At 46.3% G+C, this 18001-nt stretch overlaps 1 pseudogene across 2 annotated transcripts in view; it reads left to right on the top strand.

Annotated features, from left to right (window-relative positions):
- LOC125412537 (huntingtin-interacting protein K pseudogene) overlaps nt 1-18001 on the top strand; it is a 75458-nt pseudogene that overhangs the window by 23803 nt on the left and 33654 nt on the right. The window lies entirely within an intron of this gene.

Here is an 18001-nt window from a genome sequence, read left to right on the forward strand (position 1 = left end):
CTTTATAAGTTGCTTGGGTCATGGTGTTTCGATGTTCTGGCTCTGGATGCTCACACATTCCACCACATACTTATCGAAGGTCACACCCCAAGGCTCTGTGACGAGGATGAATCACATCTGAGCCGATTGTCCTTTCTGGGATCCATGTGCTGCAACACATGTGGGTTTAGCCACTGCGGTTACCTATGACCTCCTCAGAACAGGGCTGGGCCCCAGAACTTGAATGAATCATTATGGTGTCTCCAGGAGACCACAGATGAGTGAGGGCTGGTGCCTGGCTAGGAGGTCAACTGAAGAGGACTCTGCATGGCTAGCATTAGTGAATTGAAAGATTTACTGGACCCCATCTTCTCCGAAGGAAAAGAGAATAGAAACGGGTGGTGGCACCTCGGGGTAAAAACTTAAAGCATTCATGGACAGATTTTTATTTATCTAGTCCAGATTTGGCATCTAGAGGCCACGAATTCCCCAAGATGAATTAATACTCTGCCTTAAATATCCCAAAGCCTCTCAACTCCTTCCAAGCGTATTAGCTTTGCTCGGTTCCTCCCTTACCCTAGAGTATGTTTGTTTCTCTGGGAGTTGCAGGCTCTCATGTTCACAGAGCTTGGCATGGGCCTCTGCCTGCCCTCCCTCAAGTGGGAATGAAGAACTCCACACTTAGCTGGGTTCCACGGCCTTCTTCCTTGGATTCTTCACCCCCACCCCTGCTGGGTGTCCTAGAGATATTAATAAATAAAAGGGAAATTGTTTGCTTTTTATTTTTCCCTCTTAGAAGAGATGTTGAAGAAACAGAGCCAAGAGGAGTCAGTTGTCCCACTGCCAAGATTTTGTAAAAGCAAAGATGTCTTGTGTGGACACCCATGCTGAAGGGCTTTCATGGCTCTTCTGCTGCCCAAAGACACATTCAGGACCTTAAAGTTGAAAGTACTTGACAACTTAGTCTAAGAAATCAGTGATAAGATTGGGAGTAAAACCCCTGTGCGCTTTCTCCTAGTCTTGGCCTTACTCTGTCCATCAGGGGCTATGTAGGGCAGACTTATAGGAGCCTGTGTGGCCTGAGCATGCTGCTAGGGAACACCTGATTGGACGCTGAATTCCAAGCTCTTCTCCTTGGCCTGAATGTGACTCTCTGTTCCGTAGAACCACATTTCCTTGCTTTCTCTTTGGTCTCTTCTTCTGGAAGACGGGGCTTTACAGAAATGCTGGCATCAGTTTAACACGGCTGATGTGGGCTATCAGAGAGGTCTGCTTCTGTATGTCTGGTCTTTTTGGGCCAGCTCTAGGTTACATGTCCACTATTACAACATGCAATTTGAAAGCCACTGGTTAGTGCTAAGATCCTGATCTCTTAGAATGTGTACTTCAGAGTCAGAGAGATTGAAGTATAGAACCCAAATCTACTGAAGCCTCATAATACGCATAGGCCTTCATTATCAAGCCAGATAAAAACAGCATATTGGAAAAATCTAAAGATAAGATAGAGAAACTTCATCATACCCATGTAATGTTGATCATATAAAGCGTGGGTGATGATCAACGCAGCTTCCATTCCATGCAGGCACTGTGCATTTTCACATAAACTCTTCAGGCAAGCCCAAGAAGGCCATGCTTGTCCCACTTTTCAGATGAGGAAACTGAGGCTTTTCATACCTTCCCAAAGCAGGGGAGGAAATCCTTTCTACTGTCTAGGTAGATGTAGAGAGGTAGAAAGGAAGATAATAGTGCACTCGGGTCATGTAGGAGGAGTTGGGGGTGGAGCTGGTGTCTGTCCAGATCTCTTGGCTTTCAGCTCAGAGCTTTCTGGCTGCCTGAACTTGGTAGACCCAGCCAAGCCCAGGGAGGGCACGTTGCCCCAGGGTGGCGCTCTCCTGGACCAGCCTCCCCCTCTTGCCAAGGAAGCACAGTCCCTTCCTCTGCCAGACAACCCTGTTGCCCAATTCATGGGCAAGAGCCAAGCCTGGCAGCTTAGGGTGGGCATCCAACTTGAGTTGCTCTTTCCTGGGCTGAGTTAGCACGCAGCATGGCTTCATCATCCAAATATGTCCTGCCAGACAGGCCTCAGCTGCTGGCCAGCGGGGCACTTGGCGGCCCAAGAGAGCTTAGAGCTAATTGGGCCCAGCCAACATAAATCATGGTTCTTGTTAAGAGAAAGTCCAGCAGTCCCCTGACAGGCAAGGGGTGAGAGGTGGGGAAGAAGCAAGCCTTCTGTCTAGATGAAGAGCAACAAGGCTGACTTGAGTGTTGGGTGATCATTTGTGCTGCGCTCTAGAAGTGTCCTGTTGCTTTTGGTGTGTGTGTGTGTGTGTGTGTGTGTGTGTGTGGTGTTGCATTTGTTTGTTTTGCTAGAGACCCTCTCATACATTAGCATCATGCATTATCATTCAGGTCTCATTGCATCAGCCATGGGCTGTCACCTGAGTTGGGAGAGGTAAGAAGAAGTCTTTACCATGACCAACGGCTGCTGTGAAGCGTGAAGCACTGGTAACAGGAAGCTCAAGTTCCCTTGAGAGAGCAAATCCTCAAGGCGGAAAGGGCTTCTCAGCTGGCTGAGTCATACATGGACAGATGGATAGGAGGGATTCTGTCAGGGTTTATTCTGTTCTAGGAACAGATTTGGGCAGGACCATTGGTCAGATGAAACTGGAAAATGCTGAGTTAGTGTGAATGAAACTGATACGAATCTTAACAACCTCTGCCTGTAGTAGGCATGCATCCACCTCGCCACTCCTGCACTGGCCAGTACAGTCATTCACATATTCAGCACTTAAGAATCTCTGGCTTGGACCAACCACCATGGAATCTGGCTTCTGTGACTGAGTTGAATAGAGGAGTGTGGAGCAGGGAAAGTATGAAATCTGTGTCTCCTGGGACCCCAATATGTCAAAGGAGAGGTGCAAGCTCCCACAATCCTTTGCCATAGGAAGCACAACTATGCTGGCTCCAAATGTAGCAGGAACAGTGGTATGGTGCCAGGTGGTCATGGAGGAAGGTGCGCATTGGTCTGGGTAGACTGCACAGAGGAGCAATTTAAGGATGTCAACAGACACAGCAGGAAGGACTTGTCTCTCAGGAAAGAGAACAAGCGCATTGTTAACATGGAGCTTGAACAGGTGTCTATGGGTGGGAGAGGCAGTGTGAGCATGGGGTCACATGATAGACTTTGAGGCTGGCTCCGCATTGACATTTGAGACCACTGTGGGACATGTCTTTACCTCTTTGAGTCTTTCTGGTTTCAATTTCCTGTGGTTCCTGGGTGGTTAATCTGCACTCTGACTGTTGGCTAAGGAAATTAATGAAGTAATGTGTGGTCATGTGCCTACCGGCCCAGGTTTGGCATGGAGAATGTGCTGGGTAGTGAGTTGAGTAGCACCCTGAGCACAGCCTGCGCTGGTTTTCTTCCATATACACCATCACTTTCTGTCTTTATGGAAATTATTATGGCAAGGTGCCACCCAACAGTTCCCACTAGCCAATGTGCCACATAGCTCTGCCTGTAGGTGGCATCATTATTATCACTCCATGTCATGGGAGAGGACATATGGAGGAGGCAGTATGACCATGAGGGAGTCAGACTTTCTCAACGTGCATTTGCTGCTTCACTACAGTGACCTTCTCAGTTAGTTGGGACCACATCAGCCTCTGAGGAACCTCACATGTCAAGGCCTCCTGTGAGCTCTGAATGGGTCTGTACCTGGAAGAGCTCTTCTCACACCATCCACGTGGAGGGAACCTGGGGAGTTGTAGTCATTTGGCTCTCTTACCCCCTCCCTGTTCTGCCAGTGTTCCCAACATGATTGCTTTAGCCTTATTTTCTCTACATGGCCAGTTGGTTAATCTCAGGAAGTATTCCTAGTCTGTTTGAGGTTGCTGAGGAAGAGTCTGAAGTAGGTATATAGGCTCACACGCAGGGTTTTCTGCCAAGGAAAAAACATGACTTAGGCTGTTTGGTTGACTGCAAGTTCTTTGCTTTTGTTGATCACTAGTTGTTTCAACGAGACCTTCCATTGGCCTCTGTGACACTGTTCCCTGGAGCCAGTGGTCAGGGTAGACTTAGTTCCTTCCTTGGATGTGCGCACCAGCTCTGGGAGGTAGAAGTGAAGAGCCCTGATTGCCGGTAGACTGAAGGGCTATAAGAAAGGCAAGAAGTCCCAAGGGATGCCAAGATGAACTGGAGTCTAACACTTGCTTCCCTTTCCAGGGGAGACTTAGAATAGTCATGCATTTCTTCATCAACTGGCATGCACTTGCCCCTGCTGTCCCCTGTGGGCCCTGGGAAAGCCAGATGCCTCAGACTGCTCTACATTTTATATTTAGAATCTCAGTACTGGTAGTGGTAGGAGACGACCAGCGCCCACAGTCATCTCTGAACTAGTCCATTAGGAAGAGAACGGCAGGGAATTGAATATAAAGGCCATTTTAGGGAAAGGAAGGTTAGAGATGCAGCCTTTGAAGAAGGGAAAAGCCTTGTCTATACAAAGCTAAAGATCAAGGCTCCCAGGGAATTTACCACCTACTTGGTGCCCTGGGTCAGTTGTCCGAAATACTTGGGTCTTATTTTCAACTAGTATACCAAGAGTTGTCTGATTTTTTAAATTTATTTTATCTGATACCAATTTAACAGAGGGGGATAAGTGTTTAACCAAACTTTTCAGAGGAAGAAGCTGATGACCTAAAGAGAGGCCGTTTGCAGGGCAGTTAGCTTGGTTTCTGATGAAATGATCATCTCGATATTTCCATCCACATAGTGGCTCTAGTTTGACCCCTTCACCTAACCGCAGTGTTCCCTCAGCAAGAGTCTCTCTCTACAGTCACCTTCCTCACACAGGGTCACACGCAGGCTGGGGGTGGAGTGCAGGGTCAGGCTACGGAAGAAGATCAGGTCTTGGATTTTCTTACTAGATGGAAGGTCAGATGCAACTGTTTTTCTCATCTTCAAGAAATCTGGGCCCTCAAGAAAACAGGTTCAAGGATGTGATTGATATTTGGCTGCATTTGTAGCCAAGAATAAGGGATTCAGGATAGGTTAGACCCGAGTTTGGTCCATAGCTCAGATGTATGTCAAGTGGCTAAGGTGCCTACTAAGAACAGTAGAAGACCCTGTAAAGCACTGGACCCGGTGTCTCCCTCTTAGGCCATTTTGGAGGAAAGGAGACTGATAAAATACCTGTAGTTAGGTTTTGGGGACCAGAACCTCCAAGGCCTCTGAGATCTCCCGCCTCCAATACTGCTGTGCAGCATCTCTCTCCATTTACAATTCACAGTCTCTTGAGCAGGTGTAACCAGGCCAGGAGCTGAAATACTCAAAGTCACAATAGTAAGAGGAATGAAGATTTCAACCTCAGGGCTGCTCCTGTGGGAACCTGAGCCTGACTCCTATTCCATGACACACTAAGGCCAGTCGGACCTCCTTGGCCACTTTAGAAAAGCCCCCAGAGTTCTTCTTCCAGCCCAGAGCTCTGTCCCTTTAAGTGGCTCCTTCTCATCCTCACTCTGCTAGTTCTAACCATTACCTCTCAATGGAAATTGAAGCTTAATTTTTCTCGCTTGGAGCCATTAACACGCCTGGCCTTCACAGGAAACATGGCTCAGCTTTAATTAGCCCCAGCATGCCCCCTGCAGGAGCTCTAGCTCAGCCTCTGGACTTCAAAGATAAAGGCTTCTCCTTTCTCACTAATCACAGCTATTAATTGAGCCAATTAAGGCCTTCTCTAGGCCAAGGCAGGCAGCTCTCTCAGTAACTTGGGCACAGCTCTCAGTCCTGTTCTAGGAAGCTCCTCCCCCTACCCAGATGGAACGTCCATGGGGACAGAAGAGCTGCCCTGTGGAATCCCAGCTGCACTGGCTTCCAGCTGTCCAGCTGATCTGCTGTGAGTTCTAGGACCCAGCGAATGTCCTCAATGAGGTGTTTTCTATAGCAAGCAATAATAATACTATTTCTTACAAGGAGTATAGCAGGAATATAAGCCAGTGAATCATCAACCTTCACACACTTCAGGCTCTCCGTAGGGCCTTATTAAAATTCTTGGCTGGGCTCTACTTTGAATCTCTGACTCAGTTTCTTTGGCAGGGCAAAAATCTAAGAATTTATATTTCTAACCTGTCTCCAGACACAGATACTGTTGGCCCAGAGGCCACACTCTGAGAAATCTTACTCCAGTAGGTACACAAGTGATGCCAACCATTGCTTGAAGATGCTTATTTTTCATCAATTGATGCCCTGCCCTGACTCTTTCCCTCACCCATATCTCACAGGACAATTTCCGGAAGCTTTTCATCTGGCTGTCAATAGTTGGACAGCCAACATATGTTTCCTTGTAGTGAATGCCTGGCAGTGTCTAATATTCCACAGGTGTTCAGTGCTGGGCAGAATTCAGCAGGAACACTTCTTTACCTAATGTTGGTGCAAATATTTCAAGTCCAGAGCAGGTATCTTGTCTCCGGCAGTCTTCTCTGGGAGAGAGAGAAAGCAGACTGGAGGGTTCTGAAAGGAGAGACAAGAAAGCATGGAGGGTTCAGATGTCATCCTGACAGGCCTGGAGATGTGGCCCAGTCAATAGAGTGATTGACTAATATGCACAAAATCTTGGGTTAGGTCTTTTCTAGTGTCTTAGTTACTTATCAGTTGTTTGGAAGAGACACCAAAACCAAGGCAACTTATAAAAGAAAGCATTTAATTTGAGGCCTCTTGGTCCCAGGTTCCAGAGGGTTTGAGTCTATGATCATCATGGCTGGAAGCATGGCAATGAACAGGTGGGCATGGTCTGGAGAAATAGCTCAGAGCTGATATCTGATTCACAAACATGAGGTGGAGTGAGACAGAAAAAGAGAGAGTTAATTGGGAATGGGGTAGGCTTTTGACAGCTCAAACCCACCTTCAATGACATACCTTCTCCAACAAGGGCATACCTCCTAATCTTTCCCAAGTAGTTTCACCAACTTTGAACTAAGAATTAAGAGATAAGTATATGGGACTCATTCTCAATCAAACCATCATATCTAGCATGTGCAAAGCCTTGGGTTAGATCTCAAACACATATCAGCTGGTGCATACTTGTAATTCTAGCATTTGACAAGTGGAGGCTAGAAGACCAAAGATTCAGAGCTATCCTTGGCTATGTAGTGAAATTGAGGCTGACATGGGTTACTTTAGAAGATAAGGAGGAGGAGGAAGAGGAAGAAGAAGAAGAAGAAGAAGAAGAAGGAGAAGGAGAAGGAGAAGGAGAAGGAGAAGGAGAAGGAGAAGGAGAAGGAGAAGGAGAAGGAGAAGGAGAAGGAGAAGAAGGAGAAGAAAATGTGTCTTCTTGACAAATGAGTCCACAAAGGGAAGAGGGGTTGGAGACATGGCCCAGTAGTTGGGATTTTTTATTGTTCTTCCAGGGAACCAAAGTTCACTTCCCAGTACCCACACCAGGTAGTTTACAGTCTTCTGTTACTCTGTTACTTCATCTTCAGAAGATCAAACACCTCTGATATCCTTGGACATCTGCATTTGTATGTACATACCCCCAAACACACTACACACACACACACACACACACACACACACACACACACACACACTCACTCACAATCAATAAGAATAAATGTTTGAAATAAAAAAAGGTAGAGGAGGGCACAGAATGTGTGGTATGATATTGCCTGATTAAGTCTTTCATTGGTGTCCAACTAAATTCTAACTAAAGGTTTATGTTCTACTCTGCCTGTTTGCCAGACCACAGGGACACATCCCCATATTCATTTCAGCTACTGCATCCTGCTTGCAACTCTGGACAGCATGACTCAGAGTCACACTGTGCTTCTGGCCACAGAGACGAGCTTCTGTGGTCACAAAAGATGTTAACAGCTCATGTTGGGTTGCAGCTGGGGTTGTTGTCTCCTTGTCTAAGTCTTCTCACGCTCACCCCCACTCTCTATGTCTGTCCTTCTCTGGACCATCACCTCACTTGCCCTTCATCCTTTCCTTTCTAGTCACTGAATTTAGCTAGCACAGTCATATCTGAAGTTTCTCAGAGAGTCTGAATACTGCCATTTTGGCCTCCGTTTCTTTAGAGATGGCATGTCTCACAGCATGTGGGAATGCTACAGACTGCAGACTGTCTTTTGCTTGGACTCCCTCCAGTACACTGAACTATGGAAAGTCAGTTCTGTCTCTTCTCTGCGTGGCCCCTCAAAACTCTGTGCATACCACTGGGGCCTAGGAGACACAGAGGAATTCTTCCTTCCTTCCTTCCTTTCTTTTTGTCTTCTTATTTTTTTCAAGACAGGGTTTCTCTGTGTCATTTTGGCTGTCCTGAAAACTCACTCTATAGACCATACTGGCTTTGAACTCACAGAGATCTGATGTGGGAGGTCCTTCTGTTTATGTGTTGCTTTTATTGGTTAATGAATAAAGAAACTGGCTTGGCCTGATAGAGCAGAGTAGAGCTAGGTGAGGAAAACTAAACTGAATGCTGGGAGAGAGAAAGCAGAGTCAGAGAGAAGCCATGTAGCCCTGCTGGAGATAGATGCTGAAACTTCACCCGGAAAGCCACAGTCTCATGGTGATACATGGATTTAATGGAGATGGCTTAATTTAAGATAGGAGTTAGCCAGAAATACGCGTAAGCTATTAGCCTACCAGTATTGCAAATAATATGGTTTCTGTGTGGTTATTTCGAGGCTGAGCAGCTGGGAACAAACAAGTGGCCTCCTACAACAGAGATTCATCTGCCTCTGCCTCTTGAGTGCTGGGATTAAAGAATGCGCCACCACTGCTCAGCTAACAGAAGGGATTCTTAACAGAGAGCACTCCCCAAATGTACTAAGTTCTCCTTTCCCACAGAGAAACTTGCATTGACATAGAGGATCTGAGACTTGAAGGACACTTCACATTACAAAACCTCAGAGTAGGAGGTTTGGGTTCCAAGTGTAGGATTTATACTCCATTTAGCCTCTCAGTGGTCCTCATCTTGGAGGGTGGCTGCAAAGGTTATGTGAGAGGAAGTACAGAGGAAGTACAGAAGTGTCTACCTGAGCAAAAGAGTAGAGCTGTACTTAGTGGTGTGAGTGCTGATATGCTAGACCCTAGGGCATGAGAGAAGAACTGGCTTCCCTCCATGCCGATTGCTACATTGGGTGAGCTAACTGAGGTAGTGCCGGAGTGCTCGCCTGGGTGGTGACCATCAGGGAAAGCTGGTATGCTGACCAACCTAGCTACCTACCACCCAGGTCCAGAGCTAGGTCTACAAGGTAGCCTCACTCAATACCCATGTAATGAGCGTAAGGGCACACTCAAGGCCTGGAAGTGTTAAGGTTAATAGATCCAGAGTCATCCAAGTAGGCTGCGTGGAGGAGGCAGGTCTCTGTTGGGCCTTACTTAAAAGCTCAGTGCTCCAGCCGAAGCCTGAGATGGGGGAGGGAGGCTTTGGGGATTGTCTCTCTCCGTGAGCAAGCTACAGCAAGAATCGTTGTCTTTATTTTCCTTTTCCACCCTGGAGGCCCATTTCCTCACCAAATCCAGCCAACGCTGCACTTGCCTTTCCCTCCCACAGCCTGAACTTGGCCAACATCTCAAGTTCCCCTAGGTGTGAGGTTCTGAGTGGGGCCCACTGGGCAAGTGGAAATTCACTGGGCTCAGCCTCTTTGGCCGCCCAAGGAAATCTGCCATACCAGTGCCCGGAGGAGACTGAGCAGACTGGCCACTGGGTACCAGATGGGTTTGGGCCCTGCTTATCCTAACTGTTGCTCAGGGTGAGGGGTGGGCAGGCAGTGAGGTAGATTTTCTAGCTCATATTTTATGTCACCCTCTCCCACTGCCACACATACACCCCCATGAGAATTTCAAGGGACACTTTAAATCAGCCACACATCTTTAATGCTTTAATTTAATTTAAATTTAATTGTCTTTAATTCATCTCACTTTGAACACATCCCAGAACCAGCATTGTGGACCCCATTTCACAGATGAGAGAACAGAGGCCCGGATAGAAGCCTGCCCACACACCTGGTCTGGGGCCCCGGCTGTCTATACTGATGCCAGGGCGCCACCTAGTCCCTTTGTATTTTTTCTGAAACCACTGTGTTTGGCTCCCTGGAGTCTGGAATTCTGGAAAGTGACTGGGTTAATGTCCCGTAAAGGTGTCCCTTGTACTCTTGGGTATTGCACATTTAATTCCATGGAGAAAGGGAAGTCTCGTGTTGAGATGACATGGGACATATATTGAATATTTTGTTTCCTTGTCACCCCCGAGTCTTTTAGCTTTTCCGCTGTCCGCAATTCTTTGCCCCATCTCCCTTAGCCACCCAGGGTTTTTTTTTTTTTTTTTTTTTTTTAGCACAGGGCTAGCCTCACAGCTGACTTGATTTCCCAAAGCATCATGGGATTTTTTTATCTTCCATTAGTTTACTGGGTTTCATCAGGACCCCCAAATATTCATAAGCAGACCCCCATGGCTGGGTACGGTGGGCTTCTGTAAGATCTCACTGTGAAAGAGCTGCGCTCCAGCACGTTCACGTCAGACCTGGAGCTTGCCGCAGAGCCTGCTGAAACCGCTTCAATGATTAGCGAAGGTGCCAGGGAAATTATGAAAACCATGTGACAGGTAAATGGCTGTTCCTGCTACTTTCTTAAGTTTCAAAGAGAGGACGGCTTGCTCAAGCGCGTGGGCTGGGAATGTGGGCTTTGCTGGCGCTTTCCAGAACACACAGGGCAGAGCAGACCATAGTCGGGTTCTGCTGCCCTCCTCAGAGGATGGAGTGGGCCTCTCCGCTTGCGGGACTGAGGCCCGGGTGCAGAACCGGCTCCATCCAGACACTGCGGCTTTGTTCTCTCCATGAGGAGCAGATGTACAAGGGGTTCTGAGTGGAAACAGAGTACTGTAAACAGGCCAGACAGCTTTGGAGCTGGAAGACACTATAGGTCGCTAAGTCCAATTTTCTGCTTCCCCTCCCCCGGCAGAGGGAAACTGAGTCCAGAACAAAGGGTCATACATACAGCTCTAATCACGGCTAGGGTAAGCATTTGATTCTTTCTGCGAAGCCCTAGACAAGCTTCAGTGACAGGATAGGTGTCTCTTCTTAGTAGCTGGCAGGCAGGGTAAGGCCCACCTGTGGAGAATGCGGCCTGTGGCTTGGAAAGAAGACAAAATGATCACCTTCCAGCCTCTTGACACTCGACTCTGTCCCTCAGGGATCTGAATGAATACCCAGAGAAATGATAGTGAGCTCAGAATAGAGCTCAAGCTAGAAACCAACTTGCTTCTGCGTCACAGGCAAGGAGAACCTACAGTGACCAAACACCAGACAATTTCTACAAAGGCCCCATGACAACATGCTTTGAGTGGGTCTTCCATACCTCCATGCTGGGGCCCCCTGGGTAAACAAACATCAACTTGGGGAAGTATCATAGCCTCAGTCAGGACTCCCCATGGCCCCTAGTCTGCTGTGCCCCCCAAAATAGATTCTAAATCAGACTCACTGCGCACAATGCAACTCCCAAGCCTGGCCCACGATCCTGTTGGCTTGCTCTGCTGAAGCAGGTTCTTGCTTCTCTGGCTTCCCATTGGAGTTTCTGTCTTGGTTTCCTCCATCTCACGGTCTTCCCCATGTTATACCATCAATTCTCCCCTTGTTCTCCGTGTCCCAGTGACTTCCTTTTCTGAACAAACCAAGTTGTTCAGGCTTGAACCTCTTCATTTGTTACCTTCTCCCCCGATGTCCTCCTGTGGCTGGCTCTTGTCATAACTCAGGTGTCAACCTGGAGCGCTCCTCTTTTATAGTTCCACAGGCTGGCCTTGTTTGATTATTTTACAACCATCCCTAAGTTAAGTAACTTTTATGGTTTTTTTTTGTTTCTGTATTCATTTTCTTTATCTCTGCCTACAATATAAACACAGTGATGGCGAAGATGATGGCTTCTTTTTACTGATATATCCCCAGTGCCTACAATAGTCCTGGTGTTGAGTGAGTACTTGATAAACTTTTATAAATAGTGACATTAAGGAGGATTCCAGTAGACCCTACCTTAGAAGAAGAAGGGGAGGAGGAGGAAGAGGAGAAGGAGGAAGAATTATTTTGTTGGTTCTCCGAATGACTTCTAAGGAGACAGATAGGAATTACTTATGTGGGGAAAAAAATCTAGGAAGATGTCCTGGGAATGGGCCTGGTCAGGAACATAGATTAGCAGGCTGTATGGAGAGAGCGGTACAGAACGGAGAGCAGAAATGGCCGAAGTCAGCTCTGTGCATGGGTAAGAGTCTAGGGACATGGGCTGGAGAGGAACCTTTGGTGGCTGAAGAGGAGACACTCCTAGCCATCATTCTTTGCAGTTTTCCCTTACAAGCACATGGTATTAGTTCCCGTTGAAAAGGGAGAAGGGAACCAGAGCAGCTTAGTCACTTAATATCCTCAGCCAGCACTGGAAATGAATTTTACCCGTGCTGGTGTCCTTGCCAATACAGAGAAGTAAGAGCAGAATTTGTCTGGACTGGTGGAGGGAGGAAAGCAGGGGCGGGGGGTCAGCCTGGTGGCGGTGGTGCACTTTTAATACCTGCACTCAGGAGGCAGAGACAGGTGGATCTTTGTGAGTTTGAGGCCAGCCTGGTCTACAGAACTAGTTGCAAGGCAGATAGGGCTACACAGAGAAACCCTGTATTGAAAAACATAAAGAGGGAGAGAGAGAGAGAGAGAGAGAGAGAGAGAGAGAGAGAGAGAAAGAGAATAAGAGTAGATATCTTTGCTTTCAACTGGACTCCAGCACAGAATCATTAAGTCACAAACTCGTGGCTCATGTAGGTCGTGAGAGTCACCTCTCCACCTCTCCTGTCCTTTAGCATCCCATTCCAGACGACATCTGTGCCCGTTTCATCCCTCAAGTGACAGGGAGCTGTCCCTGGACAGCTCTGCCTTTCAGAATGCCAACCTTCCCTATCCTCATTTGGAAATGGAGCAGTCTCTCAGGATTTCCCCTCTGTGTTCTTTATTCTAATTCTGAGACTGGCTACTCTGCTTGGTAGATGAATAAAAACAATTGTCACATCTTCTAGAACCATACTCCGAACTCCCAAATCCCTTGCAGTGTTTTCTCCAGATCTTTCTGTGCTTGTTTGAATAAGAATGACCCCCATAGGCTATTCTTATTCCTCCTAGTTGGTGAAACTGTTTGGAGAAGGAGTAGGAGGTGCAGCATTGGAGGAAGTGTGTCACTGGGGGTGAGCTTTGAGGTTTTAAGAGACCTTTGCCATTCCAATATGCCTCTGGCTTGAGTTTCAAGAGGTGAGCTCTTAGCTGTCCCTGCAGCCATTGCTTACTTAGCTCCACCATCATGTACTCTAATCCGCTGGAACCGTGAGCCCAATTAAACACTTTTTTTAAAATAAATTACCTTGATCATGGTATTTTATCACAGCAATACAAAAGTAATTAATACGCCATCTCTACGCTGAGCATACATCCGCTTTGATTGCCTCAGTTTACTTTATTCTGCCTCCATTGCTGTCAGAGCCCCCAGTTCCTTTTTCATAACCTTTGACTACACTTTAAGACCACACATGGGGAGAGAGGGCAATAACACCACATAGTGCAGGGCTGTGAAATGTAGGATTGTGGGTACTTTCAACTCAAAATTTTATTTTTTAATATAAATGGCACAAAAGAATAAGTAGACCGACCACCAGATATTACATACCCACATGCTTACACCAGCATGCGTCACAGCAGTCAAAAGATAGAAATGTTCTACGAGTTGAAAGACTAAGCAAAATGTAACATAGACATAATAAAATGTTATCCCTACAATGGAGAAGAGTTATGATGTATGGATGGAACTTGAAAAGGGCATGTTAAGTAAGTCAGAAGCACAGGAATAAAAACCACTGATTCTACTTCCGTGGAATACCTGCCATAAACCAGTTTATAGAGTCTGTATGCAGAATTGACTGTGATTACCAGAAGCCTGGGTGTGGAGGGAGGTAAATGTGGAGTTTAAGGAGTTGGAAGAGAAGGCACTAAAGATAAATAATAGTGATGGCTGTACAACATTGTGAACCGTGCTTAATGCCACAGAACTGCATATTTTAAAATGTTTTATATGCATATAAAACTTATATACATACATATAATACATAAATAAATATTTATATATAACATTTACATATGTTGAATATATGTCTATATATCCATAAAAGCGTAAATAAGGTAAAAAATCAAACATATAAATCCTCTCTACCCTGGCAAAATCCATTCAAGTATCAGACTTCTCCACATCTAAATTGCGTTCAGAGATTGTCTTATAAACCGTGAGCCACCGAGGCTGGCAGCAGAGACTGCAGCTGTTCACGACATTAGTGGTCAGGCACTCGACTCAGCTCTTCTTGTGGATCCCTTTATTAAGTCCACACAGCTTCTAGAGTAACTGTCAAGCTGTTCTGTCAAATGATCCTGAGGCGAAGGAGCTTGCTTAAGGTCGTAAAAGGATGGCTCAGGAGTTTTGACTCTGACTGTCTGACTCCAGGGTCCCCGCTCTCCATCATTATACCTAACTACTTCCTGAAATAGACACGTACAGTGCTTAAGAGCAAGAACACGTGGGTGCATTGCACAGGCACACACATACACGCACATATACCTGTATGCAAACATGCATCCTGGAGGTGGAATAATGGGTGAGCCATGTGTAAAAGCTTCTTAGAGAAGGGGGCAGCCTTCACCCAAGGCTTAGTCCTCTGTTGAGATTAATAGAATGAATAAATGCTGAAGGGCTGTCAGTATATTTGCAAGAGGTCAGGGCCTTTGGTGAGGGGCAAGAGAGGAAAGAGAACCCCTTCTGCATTCTGCTAACAAGCCTTGCCAACTTCCAGGCCTGGCTTTGGAGAGTCTATGTTCCTTTGTGCTCTGCTTTCCCCAAGATTTCTTGTGGATGGCACCTGAAAAATTGTGGTGCGAATGTCAGCCTTTTATCCCTCTAGGCAGCCAGTGCTCCAGGGCAGAGCCCCAGCCTACCCCTCTCCTTAAGGTCGAAGGCTCAGCAGGATCTTGCACAGTGGGCACTTCTTGTTGAGGAGACAAAATAAGGAAGAGGGCCAGAGGAAGCTTTGGAAGATCATAGCCTTGAGCAGTTCCCATTCAATTCTCCTTGTTTCCTTATAATTAGAACAAATTCTCTGTTAGCTCAGTTTCCATTCCCAAAGGTGGGAGGAATGAAGGAAATGTCTCCCAAGATGCCGAGCATCCTTCTCAGTCTGACTGTCTAGACATATGACCCATGGGCTCCCCTTGGCGTGATGTCGTGCTGAACTGGTGGGGGCTGCAGCTGCAGCTGGGGAGCATTATCTCTGGGGTTGGCAAGGCCTCCGTTGTGGGCTGAGGATTCCTTATCCTGGAACACAACAGCCCCACTAAATGACTGTGACACACACCTGGCTGGCAGTTGCCTGTGCGGGTGAGGCTGGGGTTCTGCTGCATTGCCAATCCCACCAGGCACAATTCATACAGAGGGCACAGCAGATGGCATCTCCTGGAACTACACACCCTGTGGAGCAGGCAGAGTGAGTCTGTGTAGCTGGTTGTCCTTAGGGCCATCTCCCCAACTTTGTATGATTGTGATATTCTCCAGGTTTCATTGCCTGTCCATGACCTCTCTGCTCTGGGTTCTGGATCCTGGATCCTCCACTATCTATAGTGCATGTTATTTGACTTCTCTTTTGTCAAATAGATCAATGTAGGTTAGGTGAATGAGTTGTTATATCTCTTGCAGTTTTAATCTCATTTATAAATTGGGGGTAGGAAAGCCTACCTTTAGAGTTCTTAGAAGAATTAAATAAGATAATAGTGTCAACATGCTTAGAGTAGTGCCCAGTGCATAGAAACCCTTATGTAAGTGCATACATATTTACCTCCAGATGCAAAAGGTCAACTCCAGGACTCGAAACGTGGTAAAAAACAAAACAAAACAAAACAAAAAAACAAAAAATAACTGAAACCTGGATTTGAGTCCTGACTTCACCCTAAACATGTGATGTTTGAAAATATCTATTGCCTTCTTTAAACCTCACTTTTCTCGCTTTACAGCTGGGGTTTATGCCAAAGTAATCCCTGAGGGTCTAGTCATACTTTCACACCTTGGTATCCTAGGACTCTAATACTTAACTAGTAGATTAAACCAATGAGAGAGCAAATATTCACAGTGTACAAAAAGAGTGTTCCACAGCAAGCCTGCTTTCTCATAGCACCTAGGACCACCAGCTAAGGGATAGGACCACAGCCACAATGGGATGGGCCCTTCCCAATAAATCACTAATTAAGATCCTTACAGCTAGATCTTATGGAGGAATTTTCTCAATTGGGATTCCTTCTTTTAATGAAATTCTAGTTTGTGTGTCAAGTTGACATAGATTAATCAGTACACCCTCGATTCTCACCTCAAGTCTTAGCCGAATTCATTTCTGGTTACCCAATTTCTTGGAGTCCCAACCTCAGTGGCCTGAACCTTCTATGCTGTAGAACTTAGACCTTATAGAAAAGATCAGGCTAGTGAATGTCAACAGAGATTAGTTCTGGGAAACAGTGTCCCAGGAGAGGGTGCTTACATAGTCAGGCCTTGGAGGAGGGAACTAGACATTCCAAATCTGCCTAAAGTGGCCTGGGGGAGGACGTTGAGGAAAGGGGAAGCTGGTACTGGGGGCTTTTAATCTTGGGGGATTAAGCTACTGCATAGTGGACTTAGAAGTGAGTAGGGATTTACTTCTCCCAGCCTCAATAGGCTGCTCTGTGGGGAGAGGGTTTTAAATAGCAAAGGTGACTTTGGCTTAACTTGGCCAGGCCCTCACAGTTGAACACATTCTTCATTTGGTTCCCAGGACTCAGAAATAGTCTGGTGATTGACAGGGAGGGCAATGGAGATGCTCTGGGAGAAATAAGATGGTGGTCTGTTCTGGTGGCCCCTACAGGGGAATTAACTCCACCAAATAAATTGACCATCAGGAAGGGTTTTATGGATTAACATGCCTCAGAAATGTCTTGGGTTCCTTAAACGGTAAAACCGAGTCTCGGAGACAAAAATAGGCAGGCTCAAAAATTATCCTAGAATAAATGAAATCAATGGCAGAGTTAGGGCAAAGTCCTGGGTCTCCTGGCTAAAGCAAGACTGACCTCTGCTATTTATATATAGTTGGCTGACTTCTACTTTTTAGATACACAGCTTCTGCACCAGTCACAACCAGTATACACTGGTGGGTCAAAGAGTTGCATGTGAAGATATGTATTCAATGTTTAATTCACTCAGGTTGTAGACAAGGCAGGATGGGGTTGGGAAGGCTCCAGTGAGTTGAGTATATCCCTGGACTGTTGACAGAGGTTTCTGTCCCTCCAGGTTCCACATCCATTTAGTCATTTGCTGACCAAGGTTTCTGTTGACTGAGATTTCTGTCCTGTTCTGCAGTAATTCGGTCCCAAAGAAACGCACAGAGGTCTACATTAATTACATTATGTATTAATTACATTAATTGTCTTAGTAGTTCAGGCTTCTTATTAACTCTTATAATTTATATTAGCTCATAATTCTTGTCTGTGTTAGCCACATGATTTGGTACCTTTATCAGGGAGACAGTCGCATCTTGCTTGCTCTGTGTCTGGCTTCCTCTGTGTCTGGGTGACAACTGCAGACTGAAACTTCCCTCTTTCCAGAATTCTCATTGTCCCACCTCTACTTCCTGCCTGGCCAATCAGCGTTTATTTAAAATACAAATGACAGGGCACAGGCCACTGTCCCACAGCACTGGACCCCCATCAGTAAGGCTGTGAGCTGGCTGGGTGAGGGACTAGGTTTGGAAAACACATTTATCTAAGGAGGAGAGGGCACAGGTCTGGGAATTGGAAAGTTGTTGCTATTTTCTATTTTCAGTGGTCCTATTGCGGCTCTTAGCCTAAGTGAGTAATCAAAACTCCTTCCTTAGTGTGGCAGCCTGCTCTCTCGTATGCCCCGAGTGAACCTTTCCTATTTCAGTAGGCAGAATGAGCATCCCTC

This window comes from Myodes glareolus, chromosome 3 (genome assembly GCF_982192425.1).
Source record: "Myodes glareolus chromosome 3, mMyoGla1.1, whole genome shotgun sequence".
Classification (NCBI taxonomy): Eukaryota; Metazoa; Chordata; class Mammalia; order Rodentia; family Cricetidae; genus Myodes; species Myodes glareolus.